Raw genomic sequence first — 24,145 nt, 5'->3', positions numbered from 1 at the left:
CACTGACAAATCATTTTAATAATCATTTATTAACAATATAATCATGCTGGGAACTATGTTACCCCAGAACATTTCCAATAACTTTCTGGGAACTATGTTACCCCAGAACAATAATAACCCCTGGGAACTATGTTACCCCAGAACAATAACAACCCCTGGGAACTATGTTACCCCAGAACAACAATAACCCCTGGGAACTATGTTACCCCAGAACAATAATAACCCCTGGGAACTATGTTACCCCAGAACAATAACAACCCCTGGGAACTATGTTACCCCAGAATAATAATAACCCCTGGGAACTATGTTACCCCAGAACAATAACAACCCCTGGGAACTATGTTACCCCAGAATAATAATAACCCCTGGGAACTATGTTACCCCAGAACAACAATAACCCCTGGGAACTATGTTACCCCAGATCAATAACACATTATAAACATTTTATATATTCTATGCATCAGTCCATATATATATAAATGTACAAGTATTTCCATACGATCGGTATGTACTTAAATACTTTAAATAAGACATGTTTTCCGCCCCGGGAAAATATGATTAAAACAATTCATTAAAAGGGGCTCGTGAAAACTCACCTTGTTGTGAGTCGGTGAGTAATATAAGGAACAGCTACGTGCCTGGATCTGTAATATAATATCTAGTCGTTACTATATAATTCCCATAACTTAAATACGTATCAATCGGTACATCTGGGAACATTGTTAACCCAGTACTGTACTCGATTCGGGGACAATGTTAACCCCGTGACACTTCTAAGGACTCAGATTGACATTGCTTAGAGTTTGACAGTCAATTTAGTTAAGGTGATGAAATTATAGCTCGGTTTGACACCCCGTTTGGCCGTGGGGCCCGTTTCCGGTATTTCGGTGCCGGAAACGGTAAAATCGGGTAAAATTACCCAAATCATCCGAATTATTTTCGGATGATTTATTTTTACTTAATTTACTTAGATTTATGAAATAGTCTATTTTTAGAGTTTTCATGTACCAGTCAGCTCGCTTATGCGAACTATGCCGGTTTACACGTTTTAAGCTTTAAAAACTTGTTTTTATGTTCTTTTTAGCACAAATAATTACCCGATTAGTCTCGGGTCTTGAAATTTTGCACAAAACTTAATTTGACAGTAAGGAATTTTGTAAAAATTTTCCAGATTTATTTTCTTATATTTACATTTATTTATCTATTTTTAAATCTTATTAAAATACTAAATATATCAAAAATACCAAAACACTTTAGAAAATTCCCAAATTTTTCTGGGATGATCTTTATCATCCTCATAACTTTCTGGAATTTTCCCAGATTTATTTTCCTACATTTACATTTATTTATCTATTTTTAAATCTTGTTAAAACACTAAATATATCAAAAATACCAAAACACTTTAGAAAAATCCCAAATTTTTCTGGGATGATCTTTATCATCCTCATAACTTTCTGGAATTTTCCCAGATTTATTTTCCTACATTTACATTTATTTATCTATTTTTAAATCTTGTTAAAACACTAAATATATGAAAAATACCAAAACACTTTAGAAAAATCCCAAATTTTTCTGGGATGATCTTTATCATCCTCATAACTTTCTGGAATTTTCCCAGATTTATTTTCCTACATTTACATTTATTTATCTATTTTTAAATCTTGTTAAAACACTAAATATATGAAAAATACCAAAACACTTTAGAAAAATCCCAAATTTTTCTGAGATGATCTTTATCATCCTCATAACCTCCTGGAATTTTTCCAGAATTTAAAACTTATTTTTCAAGCCATTTTCACCCAAAACCGAGCTAGAAAGCCCTAGAACTCGTTTCACCGAAAAGCCTACTTAGACTTTTCCAACTGAGCTCAAATTTTGTGGGTGACTTTTATATGTTATAAAAAGCTTATCTTAAATTTTCCGGAATTTTTCATCATGTTTTGCTATTTTTCACTATTTTTGGCCAAAACCGAGCATTAAATTCACCAAATATTCATCTTTTATCCAAAAATTACCAAAAATTCACAGATCTCATATTTTCATGTGTAGATCATCGCTGTGAAATTTCGTGACTCGAATCTAAGCACACGTAAATCTGTCCATTTTTTCATAACACACAAAAACCGAACTATCTTGTGTTTTCTAGCTTTAGATCGCAAGGATCTCGGTTTCTAGCCTTTGCTAGCCGCTAGATACAACACTTACAAGCACAATAACACTATACCAAGCAAACTATACCAACAATCAAACCATTTCTTTCATAGTGTCGGTTTTTAAGTAAAAACAAAGGTTTTAACCGTAAAAATCCGTTCTCGACTCTTTTTACTCATTTCTTGGACCAAGATCCTTTGTATAACTTGTATACATCCCTTGATCATACGAGAACCGGTTCCATCTCGGGTTTTTACCCATATTTCACTTGGAACCTCTTGTTCTTGCAAAACAACTCAAAGTAAAGAAACCAACACCAAAGATCATGTATTATAACATGTTTATACCTTGTGTTCTTGATTAGAAGAGGTGGATTTGATGAACACTTGAAAGTATGAAAGGATTTGAGAGAGTTTTGGGAGAGTTTTGGGTTAAAAAAAAAGAAAATGATAGATAATATGAACATGGGGGGGGTGGCCGGCCATATGTGGGGGTGTGGGGGGGGGCCACATCTCAAATATTGTCCACACATTTGGATTATGCAATCCGGATAATGTTGTGGATAATCTGGTTCAGTTCGTTTCTCGTTTAAACTCGTAATTCGGCTTAAAAAGAGCATAATATGGTCGTTTTTCGGGTTAAAATAAAATTTACATACAACCGACTTAAAAACTTTAAAAACTTAACCCCTGACATTAAAACATCATATTATCGGTATTTGTGCATCTTTTTCGGTTTGATTGATCGTCTCTTGCTTGGTTTGGTGTTAAAGGTTTCGTTTAGCGTACCGACGTACCATTAAATCGAAATCCTTTTTCTGTGCTATAATTCACCTATCCCGAGCATTAATACTTCGTATATATCACTAAACATTATATACGTCGTCTATAATGTAATTCCCGATCCGTTCGGGTTTCAATAACCGATCATTGATTAGTTGTAATCCCAATACGATTCACTATATAATCGAGTATGATTCGTACTATGAATCATATATACTCGTATATATGTACTATAACACATATAATCAATATTTAAATGACACGTAAATAGTATATTCCGGCTAGGGTATACCTGGATTTGCCGGAATCGTTACATTCTCCCCCCGTTATAAAAATTTCGTCCTCGAAATTTTACGCGTCCACTACTTCCTTTTGAGGAAATAGGTGGGGGTATTTCTTCCGAAATTCATCCTTTCGTTCCCAAGTAAATTCTGGGCCTCGTTGTGAATTCCATCTAACTTTGACCAACGAGATCTTATTGTGTCTAAGTTGCTTGATCTTACCGTCCACTATTTCGATGGGCTCCTCTACGAAGTTGAGCCTATCACTTATTTGCACACCCTCTAAGGGTAACACCGATGTTTCATCCGCCAGACATCTTTTCAAATTCGACACATGAAACACGTTATGAACTGCACTTAGTTCCTCAGGCAGTTCTAGTCGGTAAGCTACCGGACCGATCTTTGCAGTAATAATGAATGGTCCAATATATCTAGGGGCCAACTTCCCCGCCTTTCCAAACCTGACCACTCCTTTCCAGGGTGATACTTTCAAATATACTTTTTCACCCTTCTCAAATGACAACGGTTTTCGACGGGTATCGGCATAACTCTTCTGCCGATCCCGCGCGGCTTTCAGGTTGTTCTTAATTTCAAGAATCTTGCTGGTCGTCTCCTGGACCAGATCCGATCTAATGATCTGCGGGTCACCCACTTCAGACCAGCAAAGTGGTGATCGGCACTTCCGCCCATACAATGCTTCATAAGGTGCTGCCTTTATACTGCTGTGATAACTGTTATTATAGGAAAATTCAACGAGTGGGAGATGTTGATCCCAATTTCCCTTAAAGTCCAGTACGCAAGCACGAAGCAAATCCTCCAAAGTTTGAATGGTCCTCTCAGACTGACCATCGGTCTGAGGGTGGTAAGCTGTGCTTAGGTCAATACGTGTTCCCAATGCTTCTTGGACAGCTTGCCAAAGTTTGGAGGTGAAATGGCTATCCCTATCGGAGATGATCGAGATGGGGATGCCATGACGAGACACTATTTCATTTATATAAATTTGCGCAAGTCTCTCAGTGTTAAAAGTATTCCTAATTGGAATAAAATGTGCCGATTTGGTTAATCGATCCACGATTACCCAAATCGCATCATGACCTCGGGGTGTCTTGGGGAGATGTGTCACAAAATCCATTGTGATCTGCTCCCACTTCCATTCGGGAATTTCCGGCTGTTGCAACATTCCCGAAGGTTTCTGGTGCTCCGCCTTAACTCTCGCACACGTCGTACACTTGCCGACGTATGTGGCTATATCCTTTTTCATTCCTGGCCACCAGTAAAATTCTTTCACATCCTTGTACATTTTATCCGATCCCGGATGTATGGAATATTTCGATTTATGAGCTTCGTCCATGATTAAATCACGAAGGTCATGGAGGGTCGGGATCCACATCCGATTTTTGAAATAAAAAATTTCGTCCACACGCTGTTCGAAATTCTTCTCATTCCCGTAAAGTCCTTCTTTAACCAATTGGCCCTCTTTCAACGCCTCGCGTTGAGCGACTCGAATTAAATCTGAAAGGTTCGACTGGACTATCATCCCCAACGCTCGCACACGTAGTGGCTTGACTCGATCCTTTCTACTCAAGGCATCGGCTACAACGTTAGCCTTGCCGGGGTGATATCGTATGTCACAGTCATAGTCACTCAGCAACTCGACCCATCTTCGTTGCCTCATATTCAGTTCTTTCTGATCGAATATGTGTTGCAAACTTTTATGATCAGTGAATATGGTGCACCTTGTACCGTAGAGATAGTGTCTCCAGATTTTAAGTGCAAAGATGACTGCTCCCAGTTCCAAGTCATGAGTAGTGTAGTTTTTCTCATGAACTTTTAACTGTCGAGACGCATAGGCTATGACCTTTTTATTTTGCATTAACACGCATCCTAACCCTTTACGGGATGCGTCACAGTATACAACAAATCCATCGTCTCCGTCGGGGAGACTTAAGATTGGCGCTTGGCACAATCTTTGTTTTAGCGTTTGAAACGCCGTTTCCTGCTCTTCACCCCATTCATATTTCCGATCCTTTTGAGTCAGGAGGGTTAAAGGTTGGGCGATGCTGGAAAAGTTCTCTATAAATCGACGATAGTATCCAGCTAAGCCTAAGAATTGGCGGATTTCTTTCGGAGATTTAGGCGCTTGCCAATTCTTAATAGCTTCAACCTTACTCGGATCAACGTGTATTCCTTGGTGGTTTATAACATGACCGAGGAATTGCACCTCTTGCAACCAGAAGTTACACTTGGAGAATTTTGCATATAACTTCTCCTGATCCAGGAGCTCTAAAACTAACTTTAAGTGTTGCTCGTGCTCCTCTTTACTCTTCGAGTATATCAAAATATCGTCAATAAATACAATGACGAACTTGTCGAGATAGGGTTTACAGACTCGGTCCATGAGATCCATGAACACTGCTGGCGCATTTGTTAGCCCAAAAGGCATAACTAAAAATTCGTAGTGGCCGTAGCGAGTCCGAAACGCGGTTTTTGGGATATCCTCCTCTTGAATTCTAACTTGGTGGTATCCCGATCTAAGATCAATTTTTGAGAAATAGCTCGCACCTTGTAGTTGGTCGAACAAATCATCGATTCGGGGAAGAGGATATCTATTTTTGATGGTTAATTTGTTCAATTCCCTGTAGTCAATGCACATTCGAAGGCTTCCGTCCTTCTTTTTCACAAATAGTACAGGTGCACCCCACGGGGAATAACTGGGACGTATAAATCCCTTATCCAACAATTCCTGCAACTGGTTGGATAGTTCTTGCATCTCGGACGGTGCAAGTCTGTAAGGGGCCTTAGCAACAGGGCCGGCTTGAGGTAATAAGTCGATTCTGAATTCGACTTGTCGGGTTGGCGGTAATTCAGGAAGTTCCTCTGGAAAAACTTGTGGAAATTCGCGTACCACGGGAATATCGTCCACCCGTTTTTCCTCAGAATCAGCGGCCGTCAGGCTCGCTAGATACGCCACACATCCCTGACGTATATATTTCAACACCTTGAGGTGGGATATAAATGGTATCATGGTGCCGGATTTTTCTCCCTGCACTAATACCTCCTCGTCATCCGACACCCGGATCTTGACGGTTTTCTTTTCACAGTTTATTTCTACCCTATTACGAGCCAACCAATCCATTCCCACTATCACGTCAAAACTACCCAATTCTACCGGTAGTAAGTCAATCAGGAAGGATTGTTCGCTTAGAATAAAAGGGCAATTCCGAACAATCCGATTAACTATCATGGTTTTACCGTTAGCGACCTCTACGGTGTAGGGTTCTATGGTTTCACCAGTAGGAAGGTTTGCTATCGAAAGGAATCTAACGGAGACAAAACTTCTATCGGCGCCTGTATCAAATAATACAGAAGCGTAACGATCAGAGACGAGGAAGGTACCTGTCACTACGCTGGGGTCCTGGCGCGCCTCGTTCGCTCCCATCACAAATGCCCGGCCTCGCGCCGGATTGGACGACGATGGCTGACCCGCGAGTTGTCTCCCGTTTCCTCCCTGATTCAGTTTCGGGCAGTTCCTTTTGAAGTGATCCGTGCTGCCGCATTCGTAGCAAGCACGGCTAGTGGTCACCATCTGGTTTCCTTGCGGGTTCTGCTGTCGGGCTGGTTGAGTTCTAAATGGTTGCGCCCGAATAGGTTGTGGTTGACGGTTCAGGTTGTTCAGATTTGTCTTACAATTTGGTGCGTAGTGTCCAACCCTGCCACACCGGTGGCACACCACCTCCTTGCACACGCCACTATGGTGGTAACCACATTTCCCGCATTTAGGAAACGTTCCCCTCTGCGGTTCTTGCCTTCCGCCCGAACTAGTCATGGCATAGCTCTGGGCAGCGGGCCTAGCTCGTTTGTTTTGCTGTTTCTCTCGGATCCTATTGTCATATGTACCTCGCTTTCCCCCAGCCGACTCTCCCGTCGCCTTTATCGATCCGCTCCTTAAGAAATCATACGTGACAATACCAGCCTGTGTCACTGCACCCTCATACGTCTGGTGCCCTCCCGCGTTAACTATGCTCCTCACTACTGGAGTAAGTCCCCAAATATAACGTTCCACCCTTTTTGACTCTGGGGTGACCAACCACGGCACTAATCGTGACAGTTCATTAAACCGGTTGGTATATCCCAAGTGGTCCGCCCCATGCATCTCTAGGTTCCACAACTCATGTTCCAGTTTCTGCAATTCATTCTTTGGGCAGAAATGTTTCAAAACAAGGTCCTTAAGCTCTGCCCAGGTCATGCGGTTTGTCGCCGCTTGACCTCGAGTCTGTACTATGGTGTTCCACCATGTCAAGGCATGGTCTGTGAACGTACAGGTGGCGTACTTAACGACACAATCCTCGGGACAGTTGCTGATATTTACCACTGATTCTATTTTCTCTAACCATTTCACTAACCCATTCGGTCCTTCCGACCCGTTAAATTCTAAAGGCTTGCATAACATAAAGTCCTTGATTGAACAACCCCTGGATGGTCCAGTGCGGTTGGTCTCTACAGTAGGGATAGGACCATTACTGTCGGTAGCGACCACCGTAGGCGGTGCGTCATTACTCGGAATCGTGTTATCGGTAGGTGGAGGATTAGCATTATGTTCCCCGCCATTATTTATGGGCGTTTGATTGCTCGGAGGGGTTGGATTAGATGAATTATTAATACTGGCGGCGATGCGCGATACTATATCCGGTATCGCCGCCTCCAACTGTTGAGCAATCAAACGGCTCACATCTACTTCCGATACTTTCGTTGATCGTTTCGGTGCCATTCTACACAATCATCAAAGAAATATATATAATCAATACCATCTCAAAATATAAAACACAATACATACTTCATTCATTAGTAAACATTGATTCATATTACACAAACATCAATTTACATACTTCCAGTCAACATTACATAACTACGTTTTAATACAAAGGGCCTATGTTGGTATCATCCTCGACATAACCCGCAATGGGTCAGTGCTTGAATGATACCCAAAAGTATCGATAATGATATGCCCTACAAGAGACCCCCTATGGGCCAGTGGTTGTACTATAACTAAACAAGATTCACTCCGTGTTAGTATCACCACTAACTACTTACACGGAGTATCAAAAAGCGGTTCAATATTCTACCATCCAACACGTCTACACATGGTGGTAAACCAACCCCACCAACACCGCCACCAGCACCACCAGCACCGCCATCATAACCCGCATTCGGGTTTCCATCTGGTCGATCAACCAGTGGGAGTATGAGCACTCCCTTTTTAACTGGTTAATAGCATACTGGTGGTCCAGTATGCTGTCCCCGAGGTACGCCCGCCTCTGTACCCCCACGACCAGGGCGGCAGAGTGCTCGTTCACCTGCTCGGTGAGAACACGTAGCCAAGCCGCCAAGTCCCGCTCCTGCCTTGGCAGACCCCACACAGGTAGGGTTGCAGGCTCGGGTTGGGGGCGGGAAGACTCGCCCCGGTGGTATGTGGATCTGGGTGGGGTAACAGTGGGCGGAACATACGGGGCACTGATCCGCGCCGTGAGGCGGGGACCGTGTCTGGGGGGAATCGGGGTGGTCTGTGGTGCGGGCGGGGTAGGAGACCTGGTAACCCTAGCAGGGGAGGGTACACTAGCACTCCTAGCTGGGGTGGTCTGTCTAGAAGTACTATGACTAGCCTCCGAAGGCTCGGAGCTGGGTGCTACACTTGGGCTTCCAGAGGCCCCGGAACTAGCCTCTTCCGGGTCCTCTTCCGTCGACACACTAGGTGTTCTTGCCATTATACCTGCACACAAGTTAACAAACATATAGTCCTTTTCGTAGTGTAATTCATAATTAAATTAACACATACTTATTTATACAACTTTACCACATAATAATATTATCATATATTTACACATATGTTGCCAATTTTACCTATTTAAGTCCCCCGTGACTTCCCCTGAATTTCCTCGTGCAGACAAGTCTGTTATTATGTTCCGGACCATAATAACCCACTTGTCCATCCAAGTTCATCCCGATCTCGTCACAATATATTATTAGTTGATATTCAGATCCTATAATACTTGAGCTACTGGTTATATTTTAGGTATCTTTTTCAGACATCCTAATTCTTTATAACCAATGGCTCTGATACCAAGTTCTGTAACACCCCGTAACCGCAGCGGAAACGTACACGGGATGCAACAGACACATCTGATATCAACAGCATTGCTTATAAAGAAAATACCACTACATTAATTTATAACATATTACATTGTTGCGAGATTCATTACTGTCTAGGTGATACACACATATTTTACCGATAAGACATTAATAAATTCATTACAAAACAAAGAGCAGCAAGCTTCCAACAGGTAGCACAGATAGTTAAGCACACATCAATCAATCCAACTTGGGCATACCTAGAAAACATGTAAAGAAAACGGGTCAACTACGAATAGTTGGTGAGTTTCACTAATTTAAATAAACACTGACAAATCATTTTAATAATCATTTATTAACAATATAATCATGCTGGGAACTATGTTACCCCAGAACATTTCCAATAACTTTCTGGGAACTATGTTACCCCAGAACAATAATAACCCCTGGGAACTATGTTACCCCAGAACAATAACAACCCCTGGGAACTATGTTACCCCAGAACAACAATAACCCCTGGGAACTATGTTACCCCAGAACAATAATAACCCCTGGGAACTATGTTACCCCAGAACAATAACAACCCCTGGGAACTATGTTACCCCAGAATAATAATAACCCCTGGGAACTATGTTACCCCAGAACAATAACAACCCCTGGGAACTATGTTACCCCAGAATAATAATAACCCCTGGGAACTATGTTACCCCAGAACAACAATAACCCCTGGGAACTATGTTACCCCAGATCAATAACACATTATAAACATTTTATATATTCTATGCATCAGTCCATATATATATAAATGTACAAGTATTTCCATACGATCGGTATGTACTTAAATACTTTAAATAAGACATGTTTTCCGCCCCGGGAAAATATGATTAAAACAATTCATTAAAAGGGGCTCGTGAAAACTCACCTTGTTGTGAGTCGGTGAGTAATATAAGGAACAGCTACGTGCCTGGATCTGTAATATAATATCTAGTCGTTACTATATAATTCCCATAACTTAAATACGTATCAATCGGTACATCTGGGAACATTGTTAACCCAGTACTGTACTCGATTCGGGGACAATGTTAACCCCGTGACACTTCTAAGGACTCAGATTGACATTGCTTAGAGTTTGACAGTCAATTTAGTTAAGGTGATGAAATTATAGCTCGGTTTGACACCCCGTTTGGCCGTGGGGCCCGTTTCCGGTATTTCGGTGCCGGAAACGGTAAAATCGGGTAAAATTACCCAAATCATCCGAATTATTTTCGGATGATTTATTTTTACTTAATTTACTTAGATTTATGAAATAGTCTATTTTTAGAGTTTTCATGTACCAGTCAGCTCGCTTATGCGAACTATGCCGGTTTACACGTTTTAAGCTTTAAAAACTTGTTTTTATGTTCTTTTTAGCACAAATAATTACCCGATTAGTCTCGGGTCTTGAAATTTTGCACAAAACTTAATTTGACAGTAAGGAATTTTGTAAAAATTTTCCAGATTTATTTTCTTATATTTACATTTATTTATCTATTTTTAAATCTTATTAAAATACTAAATATACCAAAAATACCAAAACACTTTAGAAAATTCCCAAATTTTTCTGGGATTATCTTTATCATCCTCATAACTTTCTGGAATTTTCCCAGATTTATTTTCCTAAATTTACATTTATTTATCTATTTTTAAATCTTGTTAAAACACTAAATATATCAAAAATACCAAAACACTTTAGAAAAATCCCAAATTTTTCTGGGATGATCTTTATCATCCTCATAACTTTCTGGAATTTTCCCAGATTTATTTTCCTACATTTACATTTATTTATCTATTTTTAAATCTTGTTAAAACACTAAATATATGAAAAATACCAAAACACTTTAGAAAAATCCCAAATTTTTCTGGGATGATCTTTATCATCCTCATAACTTTCTGGAATTTTCCCAGATTTATTTTCCTACATTTACATTTATTTATCTATTTTTAAATCTTGTTAAAACACTAAATATATGAAAAATACCAAAACACTTTAGAAAAATCCCAAATTTTTCTGAGATGATCTTTATCATCCTCATAACCTCCTGGAATTTTTCCAGAATTTAAAACTTATTTTTCAAGCCATTTTCACCCAAAACCGAGCTAGAAAGCCCTAGAACTCGTTTCACCGAAAAGCCTACTTAGACTTTTCCAACTGAGCTCAAATTTTGTGGGTGACTTTTATATGTTATAAAAAGCTTATCTTAAATTTTCCGGAATTTTTCATCATGTTTTGCTATTTTTCACTATTTTTGGCCAAAACCGAGCATTAAATTCACCAAATATTCATCTTTTATCCAAAAATTACCAAAAATTCACAGATCTCATATTTTCATGTGTAGATCATCGCTGTGAAATTTCGTGACTCGAATCTAAGCACACGTAAATCTGTCCATTTTTTCATAACACACAAAAACCGAACTATCTTGTGTTTTCTAGCTTTAGATCGCAAGGATCTCGGTTTCTAGCCTTTGCTAGCCGCTAGATACAACACTTACAAGCACAATAACACTATACCAAGCAAACTATACCAACAATCAAACCATTTCTTTCATAGTGTCGGTTTTTAAGTAAAAACAAAGGTTTTAACCGTAAAAATCCGTTCTCGACTCTTTTTACTCATTTCTTGGATCAAGATCCTTTGTATAACTTGTATACATCCCTTGATCATACGAGAACCGGTTCCATCTCGGGTTTTTACCCATATTTCACTTGGAACCTCTTGTTCTTGCAAAACAACTCAAAGTAAAGAAACCAACACCAAAGATCATGTATTATAACATGTTTATACCTTGTGTTCTTGATTAGAAGAGGTGGATTTGATGAACACTTGAAAGTATGAAAGGATTTGAGAGAGTTTTGGGAGAGTTTTGGGTTAAAAAAAAAGAAAATGATAGATAATATGAACATGGGGGGGGGGGGTGGCCGGCCATATGTGGGGGTGTGGGGGGGGCCCACATCTCAAATATTGTCCACACATTTGGATTATGCAATCCGGATAATGTTGTGGATAATCTGGTTCAGTTCGTTTCTCGTTTAAACTCGTAATTCGGCTTAAAACGAGCATAATATGGTCGTTTTTCGGGTTAAAATAAAATTTACATACAACCGACTTAAAAACTTTAAAAACTTAACCCCTGACATTAAAACATCATATTATCGGTATTTGTGCATCTTTTTCGGTTTGATTGATCGTCTCTTGCTTGGTTTGGTGTTAAAGGTTTCGTTTAGCGTACCGACGTACCATTAAATCGAAATCCTTTTTCTGTGCTATAATTCACCTATCCCGAGCATTAATACTTCGTATATATCACTAAACATTATATACGTCGTCTATAATGTAATTCCCGATCCGTTCGGGTTTCAATAACCGATCATTGATTAGTTGTAATCCCAATACGATTCACTATATAATCGAGTATGATTCGTACTATGAATCATATATACTCGTATATATGTACTATAACACATATAATCAATATTTAAATGACACGTAAATAGTATATTCCGGCTAGGGTATACCTGGATTTGCCGGAATCGTTACAAAAAGGGAAACCATTTATACTTGTAATACTTGAATATTTGGATGTGTATTGGATGTTCATAACGTAGCATTGGCCTTGTGTTAGGATGAATGTTTGTGTTGTGGTTCATTTGATTATTCAATTTGGTTGTAATATTCATTTGATTGGTTTGTAATAATAAGTAGATTAGTTGTATTTCTTTTACTAGAGAAAAATGCATTAGGATATATTATTTGTAAAATAAAATGCACACAATATTAGGGTTTTGGGCCTTAATAGACCTCATATTCCAAGATGGGATTCTAGCCCAATGACCAAAGCCCAAACTTGGAGGCCCATGGAAGCAAGGAGCTGAAGTTGGATCCCAAAAGGAAGCCCAAATAAAGTGGAGGGGTCACAACACAAAGTGGATAATTGAGGCATTTGGACGCGGGATCAAGTGGGAGCTCACTAACACATGCCTTTGTTCATTTGGTCCCTTAGGAGAGACTTTTGGTACACTTGTTTCGGTCAACAAGTGTGGCCAAGATTAGGTGGATATGGTTATGAACTTGTGGTTGTATCTTTATGCTTGCATGGTTGATTTATTTTTGTTTTATCTTATTTGGATAAGGATAATTAACAAAATTAATATCAACAACTTGCATAAAATTGGTTCCTTAGAAATTATTAGGTAATAACATTGGATTTATTAAAAGTTAATGATTTCACAATAAAATGGGTTTTATTAAAAGGAAATTTGAAAATTGGTTTTCAAACAAAGTATCATCATTTGAATGCATGCAAATGCAAGGTACATAAATAGTTTTCCAATCTAGAATTTAGAAAACTCAAATCCCTTTTAAAACAAGTTTAACACCATCCTTTTATACAACACTCGAATCACTTGGAACTCGATGTGGGATAAAGGTTACATAACCACAATAGAGAAAACTTTGAGTTTGAGGTGGGTTTGCCATATTTGTGGGATAAAGGCCACCTAACCACTTGTATGTGAAAATTCACATGTGTGGGTAAGTAGGACGACTTTATTTGGAAATTATGTGAATAGGGTCACTGAAGCATGGCGCACAAAGGTGTTGATGGGATTAAAAATTCCAACAAAACATATGATGTTTAACCGGTCCCATAAAACTAGAAGTTGCAAAGGGTTGCAATTGTCAAACGTTGACTACCTTGTTAATTTAATAGTAGGATAAAGGTCACCAAACTACTATGTGATTGTTACGTTGGGTTCTACATTTTAATCATTAATTGTCTTGAAGACATAAAGGGTATTAACGTTTAAAACTTTTTAAATGATATCGAAAATACTAAAATTGAGCTTTGTTAAATTATGTAGATGGCCACAATCACTAAGAGCTATACTTGATAAGGATCATCTTAACTATAACAATTTTATGGATTGGTATAGAAATTTGAGAGTTGTTCTCAAACAAGAAAAGAAATCCTACATATTGGACGATCCTATTCCAGATAAACCAAACACTGACGATTTAGATGCCTATAACGATTGGTTGAAATACACCGAGGATTCGGTGCAAGTTTCTTGCATCATGTTGGGAACTATGATTCCCGAGATTCAAAAGGATTTTGAAAATCATGGGGCATATGACATGACCACCCAACATAAGGAAATGTTCCTTACTCAAGCTAGGGTAGAACGCTTCGAAACAGTTCGAGCGCTTCATGCATGTCGTATGGAAGAAACCCAATCGGTTTCATCTTATGTGCTTAAGATGAAAAGCCACATTGATCGAATTGAATGGCTAAATTGTCTCGTCTCAAAAGAGTTAGCCACGTATATGATCCTTAATGGCCTAACCAAAATATTTGAGACTTTTTTCATGAACAACATCATGAATGGATGGGACAAGGACATTGGTGAGCTTCACACAATGCTCAAAACCGCCGAAGCGGGAATGGGTAAAAAGGTTTTACCGGTTCGCATGATCAATGAAGGTGGAAATAAGAAGAGGCATTAACTGGAACCTAAGGCGAAGGTTGCCAAAGGTAAGGGACACGCCATGGGTATGTTCAAAGGAAAGGGCTAAAGCGGAACCAACCAAACCAAAGGAGAAGAAGCTAAAGGTTAGCTCAGAGGACCAGCGCTTTGGGTGTGGCGAGAAAGGACATTGGATGAGGAATTGTCCAACCTATCTCAAAGAGTTGAAAGCAAAGAGGGATGCGGGGAAAACCTCAGGTACAACTTTCATGATCCATATTGATCTTAATGTTATTTCATTTAACACATGGGTATTAGATACCGGATGTGGAACTAATATATGCAATTTGTTGCAGGAGTTCAAAAGAAATAAGCATTTCAAGAAAGGAGATACAAGTCTCGTCATGGGCAACAGAGCAAAACTTGATGTCGAAGCCCAAGGATACTACATTTTGAAGCTTCCAAATGGTTTGGAAGTTCTTTTGAAAAGCATTTTTTGTGCTCCTAGTTTGACTAGGAACATTATCTCCATTTCTCTTTTAAGAAAATTTGATTATGATTTGATGTTTGTAGACAATGATGTTTGTGTTTTCATGAATGATGTCATTTATTTTAAAGCAATGTTGTCTAATGGCATGTATGAATTAGTTCATGATAACACATACTTTAATAACAAGTTGTACCAATCAAGCACCAAGAAACTCAATGTGGATTTGAGTAAGATTTATCTTTGGCATTGTCGCCTTGGTCACAAAAACAAGGGTCGCATACATACACTTCAAAAGAAAATGATGATTCATTTGATAAGTGTGAATCCTGTCTACAAGGAAAGATGACCAAGAAACCCTTTAGTGGAACTCAAGAAAGGGCAAAAGACTTATTAGGTATCATACATTTGGATGTATGTGGTCCTTTTAAGGCAATGACATGGAATGGTGAAAGATACTTCATTTCCTATATCGATGATTATAGTCGTTATGGGTATGTGTACTTGTTAAGACACAAAGATGAAGCTTTTGAAATGTTCAAAGTCTTCCAAAATTAAGTAGAAAATCAACTCAATAAAACCATGAAATTAATTCGTTCGGATAGAGGAGGTGAATACCTTAGTGATGCTTTTCAAGATCATCTTAGGAGTTGTGGAATCATCTCACAACTCACTCCACCCGGAACACCATAACATAATGGTGTGTCCGAAAGGAGGAATCGAACTCAATTCGATATGGTTCGATCTATGATGGTTAGCAGCACATTGCCTCTATCATTTTGGGGTTTCGCATTGCTCTTTGCAGCCCGTATTCTAAATTTGGCACCAACCAAGAAAGTGGATAAGACACCTTTTGAAATGTGGCATGGAAGGATTCCATCATTATCATATTTAAAGGTATGGGGTTGTGAGGTTTATGTTAAGCACAACACCCAAAACAAACTTGAAAGCCAATCCGCTAAGTGTATCTTTGTAGGATATCCCAAAGACTCTATGGAATATTATTTCTACAAACCCAACCGAGCTAAAGGTGTTCATTGCTCAAAAGGCTGAGTTTTTGGAAACTAAGTTCCTTATGGAAGGAACTAGTAATATGGTAGAACTCGAGGAGGATTGAGAACCACAAGCCGACACACGTTTGGTTGATATTAGCACTCAACAAGAGGTTGTTGAGAATGATCAAATGGTTAATCAAGACACATAAAATGTTCGAAAATCTGTTAGAATTAGTAATCCACCTGAAATATATGGATTTTTCATGGATGCATGCTATGTGATAGATTCGAATGAACCCACCACATACCACGATGCAATGTCACAATCTGATTGTGACAAATGGCTTGAAGCTATGAACGTTGAGATGCAATCCATGCATGACAACCAAGTATGGGATTTGGTTATACCACCTCTAAACTCCAAACCGGTTTGAAGTAAGTGGGTTTTCAAGAAGAAAACCGATATGCATGGAAACTTGGATACTTATAAAGCAAGACTTGTAGCAAAAGGGTTTACTCAAAATCAAGGGGTTGATTATGATGAGACCTATTTGCCCGTGGCAATGCTAAAGTCAATTAAGATATTATTTTCCATAGCCGCATATTATGAATATGAGATTTGGCAAATGGATGTCAAAACCGCTTTTCTAGATTGACATCTTAAAGAAGATGTCCATATGGTTCAGTCCGAAGGTTTTATCGATCCACAACTTCCAAATAAAGTATGCAAATTAAAGAAATCAATCTATGGATTGAAACAAACATCTATAAGTTGGAATCACTGTTTTGATGAAGAGGTAAAGAAATTTGGATTCATCAAAAAAGCCGATGAGGCTTGTGTGTATAAGAAATCTAGTGGGAGCATCATTACTTTCCTAGTATTGTATGTTGATGACATACTGTTGTTTGGAAATGACATTTCAATCATGGAAGGTGTAAAAGCCTGGCTTGGGAGTTGTTTTTCAATCAAAGATCTTAGTGAAGCCACCTATATTTTGGGAATAAAGATCTATCGGGATAGATCAAGGCGGTTGATAGGTTTAAACCAAAGTGCATACATTGATTAAATCTTGAAAAGGTTCAAGATGGAGAACTCTAAGAAAGGTTTGGTACCTATTCAAAGAGGAACGATATTGAGTGCGCCTCAATGTCCAAACTCAAAGGATGAGCAAGAGAAAATTAAAGGAATCCCATATGCATCGACTATAGGATCTATCATGTATGCTATGTTATGCACTAGACCGGATGTGTCATGCGCTTTGAACATGACAAGTAGATACCAACAAAATCCGGGAAGTAGCCATTGGATGGCAGTTAAGTGTATATTGAAATACCTTAGAAGGACTAAGTATTTGTTTCTAATATATGGCTCTGAGGTGGAGGAACTCATTGTAAAGGGTTATATGCATGCGAGTTTCCAAACTGATATAGATGATTCTCGATCGCAATCGGGATATGTAATCGTAATGAATTGTGAGGCAGTCTCTTGGAAGAGCGCAAAACAAGATGTGGTAGCATTGTCTACCATTGAATCGGAATACATCGCCACCTCATTGGCAGATCAAGAAGCTATGTGGATAAGAAAGTTCATTGTCGATCTAGGGGTAGTTCATACCATTCGGGACCCTCTAGAGATATTTTGTGACAACGAGGGTGCGATTGCTTAAATCAAGGAACCCCGTGCATATCAAAAGACAAGGCACATTGAGCGGATATTCAACTACATAATGGATGAAGTTGAAAAAGGAAAGATACGTATTCGCAAAGTTCACACCGATCAAAACATTGCGGATCCACTCACAAAGCTCCTTGAAAGGCCGAAGCATGAGGGTTATACTTGCGCCTTAGGACATCGATATTCTAGTGATTGGATTTGATCTATTTTGTATTTGGATATCGGAACAATTGTTATTTTGACTCATTCATATGATTATGGTCTATGATTATGTTCCATTTTAGCATTTTAAATCCGTGAATAAGTTAATTATTCTAAATGTCTGTAGTTGTGCATATTTGTGGGAACAGATATGAAGGTAAGACTATTATGAACTTGGATTGGTGGATATTCATAAATTATAAATATAGAGCAAGGGTTTGCTGCCAAGATTCATCGATATTTTTGGGATCTAAATATTGGACTGACCCGCCCTCAAATAATACTACATGGAACCTTTGTGACTGATTATAAGAAAATTTTAGTAAAGGCAAATATCATAGTATCCTCCGACTTGAGATAGATATTGGTTCTTGATATTACCGAATATTACACATTGACTTAGTTCTTCACTGCTTTGAAACATGACGGTACATAAGGCTAAGATCAAGTGCAATACAAGGTGATTGTGAGAGACTTATGTAGTCAAAAGGGGATTTGTCCCTCTTATTCGTTGAGAGTAAGATGTCTAAGGCCTGCTAAGTTAAATCAACAGAGAATGATCACTCTGTGTCTCTGGATTTGACATGGAATCTGTGGCAAAAGGATAAATGATAGATTCACCTAAATCATTTCAAGTAAGGGACTTGAAGGGGATGATGTTATTGAATGGCACTTCGTCATACGTATTAGGGGTAGTAAACCGTTGTTAGGCGGTATTTGCTACTTGCATCAATCTTCTATTTATCTTGCGCAAGTGGGAGATTGTTGGAATCGGTCTGCCCAAGACACGTATTATAATTGATGTGGCTAGTACGTTATGATCCAAGTGGGGTCATCCCCAATAACAACCTAGAAAAACACCATAATATTTATTTGGTAGATTGGGTTTTAACACATCTTTCTTCACTGCTTCAATGGTTGTTTTGTAGGCAATTTCCAACTCTTCAAACTTCCTATGGCTTAATTGCTTTTCAGAAAAGCCATGAAGTCTTAGATATGTATAGAATTTTTGTCACTCTTCTTCCTCTTTCTTGAATACTTATTTCCTTATTTACCCCAGTTTTCTGTATCTCATTCTTCTGGATTCTCTCTCATATCATCATTAACTTCTTTTGTCCATTTTACTGCCAATATTTGCACAACAGTTTTAGTAGCATATTCATCTGGAACCACTTGCCTCTCATCATTTTTCTTTTCTGGCTCATCAGTGGCTTGCTCAGGTGTTTTAGTTTGATTAGCCCTTCAATTACTTCTTGTTCTAACTCCCCCTGTTCCTCATTCAATATTTTTAGCTCAGCCTCTTCTAATAAGATCCTTTGATCCTCAAGGTCCTTGTCAGATAGGAATCCTGATATCATCTGCCTTTGCATCTATTCAATGACATTTTCATCATGCCTTTAGGTAACTTGTTCAGCATTTTCATCAGTCATTAAAACCTCATCACTTGATTTCACTTTGTTGGTTTCAAGAGGTTTTAACTGATCTTCAGTTTCAGCAATGGCCTTTCCTTTTGATTTATTCTTTTCTTCTTCTACAATGACAAGCATGGATGTAACAATTTCCCTCACCACTGTTGGTTCATTGGGAAAATTGTCAATATCAACAAATAAATCTTCTAGCTCCTCATCATTTTCTTTTTCAACATTATCTCCCTTCTTGAGCTTTGAAGTTATTTCATCATCATTCTCACCAGATATCACACTCTCCTCATTTTCATCTCCATCTTCACTAATCACATCAATTTGTCGCTTAGTCACTACAACCTCAGTTACCATGGGCTCAGTTAAAACATTATCAATATCAACCACATTTTTATCAGCACTTTCATCATCCACCACTCTCTCAACCTCCTTCTCTATCTCCTCAACCACATTCTTCTTCGACACTTCATCATTTACATCATACTCTTGCTCACCACCATCATATTCGTCAACATCATATCCATCCTCCTCATTCCTATCCTCCTCATCCTCATCACCACTACTTCCATACATATCAAACAAAATTTTCAAAGTATCATCCCTCATCACATTCACCACTGGTGGATTCTCCCCCAGTTTTGATACAGCTGAGGTCTTCTCAACCTCAGTGACCAGGGATTGGATCCGTTGTTGTGCATGTGCCAACAGGGATTCCAATTCAGTGTTCCTCTTCCTCAGTACCTCATTTTCCCTTCTTAAATCAACATTCTCAAACACAACATTCATGTATCTTTCAAATAAATGGGCACCAGGGGAATGGGAATTGATAGGTCAAGTTGGGAATGGGTTAGGAATATTGGTTTGGGGTTGGATGGGGTTATTGGGTGGGCTTTCTAAAATGTTTGTGCTTGTAGAGGGTAATGGATTAATGGTTCAGATTATTGGTGTAAAGTGTGAATAATTTCAAAGGTTGGGATATCGTGTGGGTCAATATTTTGTGATTGGGTTGGGGATTGATATGGTGTGTAAGGATGGTTTATTAGGTGGGATGGGACATATTAAGGAATGTAGGGTTCATGGATAGGCTGGTCTTGGGTTTGGGTTGGGGTTTGGGTTTGGTTTAGGTTTTGGGTTTTTGATTGGTTTGGTGATTGGGTTTGGTTTAGGTTCTGTGCTGGTGGGGATGGGATGTATGGTTCATGTTCTTGGTGTTGGGGTGGTGAAAGGTTTTGGTTTAAAAGCTGGTTTTAGGGTGAGGTTGGTGGTGTAGGAATAGGTTGGTCTAGATTCTCCCCCCAAGCCTCTACTTGAATTTCTTCCTCAACAATCAAATTATCACCTCCTCCATCATCATTATTATTTATGTCCACCATCAAAACCATCATCCCCATCATCAGAACTGGAATCATCTTCATCTTCACTTTCTTCCTTCTCAGAACTCACCCTTGGTGATTCTGAAACAACCATTATTTCCAAATCATAATTCAATAACCAAGGAAGCACATCAAATTCAACTTCCGGGTTAAAGTTGCCTTTTGTTGCCAATTTTGCTATTCTCTTGTAAACTATAGGATATTGCAATGCATGAGTTATTCCCATTGTTGGTAAATAGGTATCACTAGATTGAAGATTATCTGCAAGAATCTCAGATAAACCAAGAATTTATCTTTATCCTCCTTTCTCAAATTCGCATCCAAGCCTTCAAATATCATCAGTGAAAAATTAAAAGGCTGGTTGTAGACAACAGCCACCATGGCCTGGCAATCACCCTGCTCATCAGGGTTCACAAGCCTTTCCTGGGTGTAAAACCATGTACAATGTGGTGAATTAAGAACCGACAAAGATTAAAGAACATGCCCTTTTTGAACTGCCCATCGTGAACATCACCCTGGTATCCCATAGTCTCCTGGAATATTCTCAATAATCGATTGCTAGAGTAATGAATTGGGGCCTCCAGATTATCATGCAACTGTAGTTTGGCCCTTATTATTTATTCAGTAATCAAAATTTCTTGCCTTGCTACGGTATCCTCTATGAGCCTACCACCGTTATCAATTAATTGTGCTGAATGCTAGAAATCTAGTTGATGAATTCAATATATGGCTGGCCTTTTTGTAATGAAAATCTGAGATTTGACCATTGCAACCATCTTATCATGAGTTCAACAGGTTGATTATCATCAGTGACTTGCAAAAGAGCGCACATGTTGTGCTTCTTCTCAAAAGGATAATTCATATTTGTACAATCATAAACAAAAACACATTCAAAGTGAATATTAGTAATAAAGTTCACAACTTTGACATGTTTTAAGTCATAATTTCAAGAAGAATGGAAAATTTTCTTTAAGAACCTGTTCCTCAACAAATTGATAACCTACAAAGAAACAGAGACGTCAGAGAAGATGAAATTAAAGACCTAATTCCGTATAATCAGTTACAAAAAACTATCAGATGAAGCTTACCAAGTCTGAATTAGTTGACTGACAATTGTAGGTTAGAAGTTTTGATAAAACGATTGAGATTCTGGGAACGAGCGAGCCGGAACTAATGCAATACTGGAAGGAGGGAGAAAAGTGAAATGTAAAATTTTACCTTTTTGAAAGTGGGTTTTAAATGAAATTTATCTTTTAGTGTGAGAATACTACCAAAAATATCTCAGTAAAAATAATATCTTTCTCTATTAAAACCTTGTTCGTTAAAGCCTATTACTCAAAGCATGCTAGGTAAAGTTCATTTCCAAAGCTTGCTAGGTAAAGTTCATTTTCAAAGTTTAGTCGTCCAGATTTTGTTCAGATATTATAAAGTAATTAAAAATAAAACTAAGTGGATAAGATGAAGGAAGCTTACTCGAATATACAAGATTGCTCGATAAATAAATCACAAGGAAAGTAATCAAGTATAATTTATCAAATAGGAAACCTTGCTCGGAATCAATAAAGAATCCAAAAATAATAACTTAGAGATATTTCTAATTGTCAACCTTGCTCGAATATCTGAATCACAAACCTTACCCGATTATACTTATAAAAAGAAAAAAAATATTCATTCAAGTATACTTCAAAGCCGAGTGTGCTCGAAAATACTTCGAGAGTGCAAAGTGTGCTAGAGAAGACTTGTTATCCTTTGATATACAAGTGTGCTCTAAACATAAAGTGTACTCGAAAAGTGAAGTTTACTTGTGATTTTCTGAAATCACAAGTATGCCTGATAAACAAAGTTTACTCGAAAACACTTGTAATTTCATAAAGAACATTCAGACACATAAACAAGTTATCATTTTACCATGTATGCTCGGAAAGCATTTATTTCAACTAAAAAAATTAAGTTTACTTGAAATACATGTTTAAAGCACAATATCACAAGTATCATATAGTCATCAAGTGTTCTTGATAAAGACAACTTTCTAAACAATCAAGTTTACTCGAAAGTATAACTTTATCAAAGTTTACTCGATAATACACGAATAAACATTTCTAAGGCAAATCAGTGTTTATGTATGCTAGATAAATATTTATATCAGTTAAAACAATCAAATTTACTCGAAACAAGTATTGTAAAGCATATTCAAACATGTATCACATAATTATCAAGTGTGCTTGATAAAAACAACTTCCTAAACAACCAAGTTTACTTTAAAGTGAATAATTATCAAAGTGTACCCAATAATATATGAATAAATCTCTTAAGTACAAATAAGTATCAAGTTTGCTCGAGTGAGATAAACTTCAAATAAAAACATCTAACTTTACTCGAAAGTTTGAAAGACATCACACCTAACTTGAAATTACATATCCAAACATATTCAAGGTAAAATGCAACTATTTTTGACTTAAACCAAATTTCAAACAATTTTATTATTAATGATCAAGGTTTAAGAGCAAATGGTACATAATAAGATCAAATTTCAGTCTTATTTATTTTTAAATCATTTTCATTCCTTTTGTGAAAAGATCTCAACATGGGATCATATTGATTAAGTCATATTTCAATACTTCATTCTCAGCATTATTATGACTTATCAGGCAGGTTAATACCAGGTCTAGACTTTGCATGAATTTCATTTCATATTGGTGATATGCTTAGAGTTCAAGTAGTTTGCATAATAAAAAAATGGATAACACTTATTGCACTATGATGTCCCATATCTCTTCTCAAAGCTTATTTGGCTTTCCCCCAAATTGACTTCAATCCCGTGATATTTGGTCAAAATATTTTTTATGACATAACATTTAAATTTATTGTAATTTTCTTTTCAAAACTTAAAACATATTTGAGGCTGAACGTTGGACTTACATGCCACGTAGTTCAGACTTACAGGCCTTTCATTCGAGATGTTAAATGACTTATATTATTGCCTCCACCCTTGTAGTTCTATAATTAACCCTCATGTTTGCACGTGCTTTCAAAATTTGAGAACAATGATCAACTTTTGGTTGAAAAATAAAAAAAATTGCTCACATTTTTTCTTTGTCATATTCATAAGATGTTTCATTTTTGGTGACCAAATACCAACAGGCTCGTGTAT

The sequence above is a fragment of the Bidens hawaiensis genome, unplaced genomic scaffold (assembly GCF_021521415.1).
Source record: "Bidens hawaiensis isolate Kalapana, Puna unplaced genomic scaffold, B.hawaiensis_p1.1 tig00000142_1, whole genome shotgun sequence".
NCBI classification, from domain to species: Eukaryota; Viridiplantae; Streptophyta; class Magnoliopsida; order Asterales; family Asteraceae; genus Bidens; species Bidens hawaiensis.
This window is presented reverse-complemented; position numbering follows the sequence as displayed.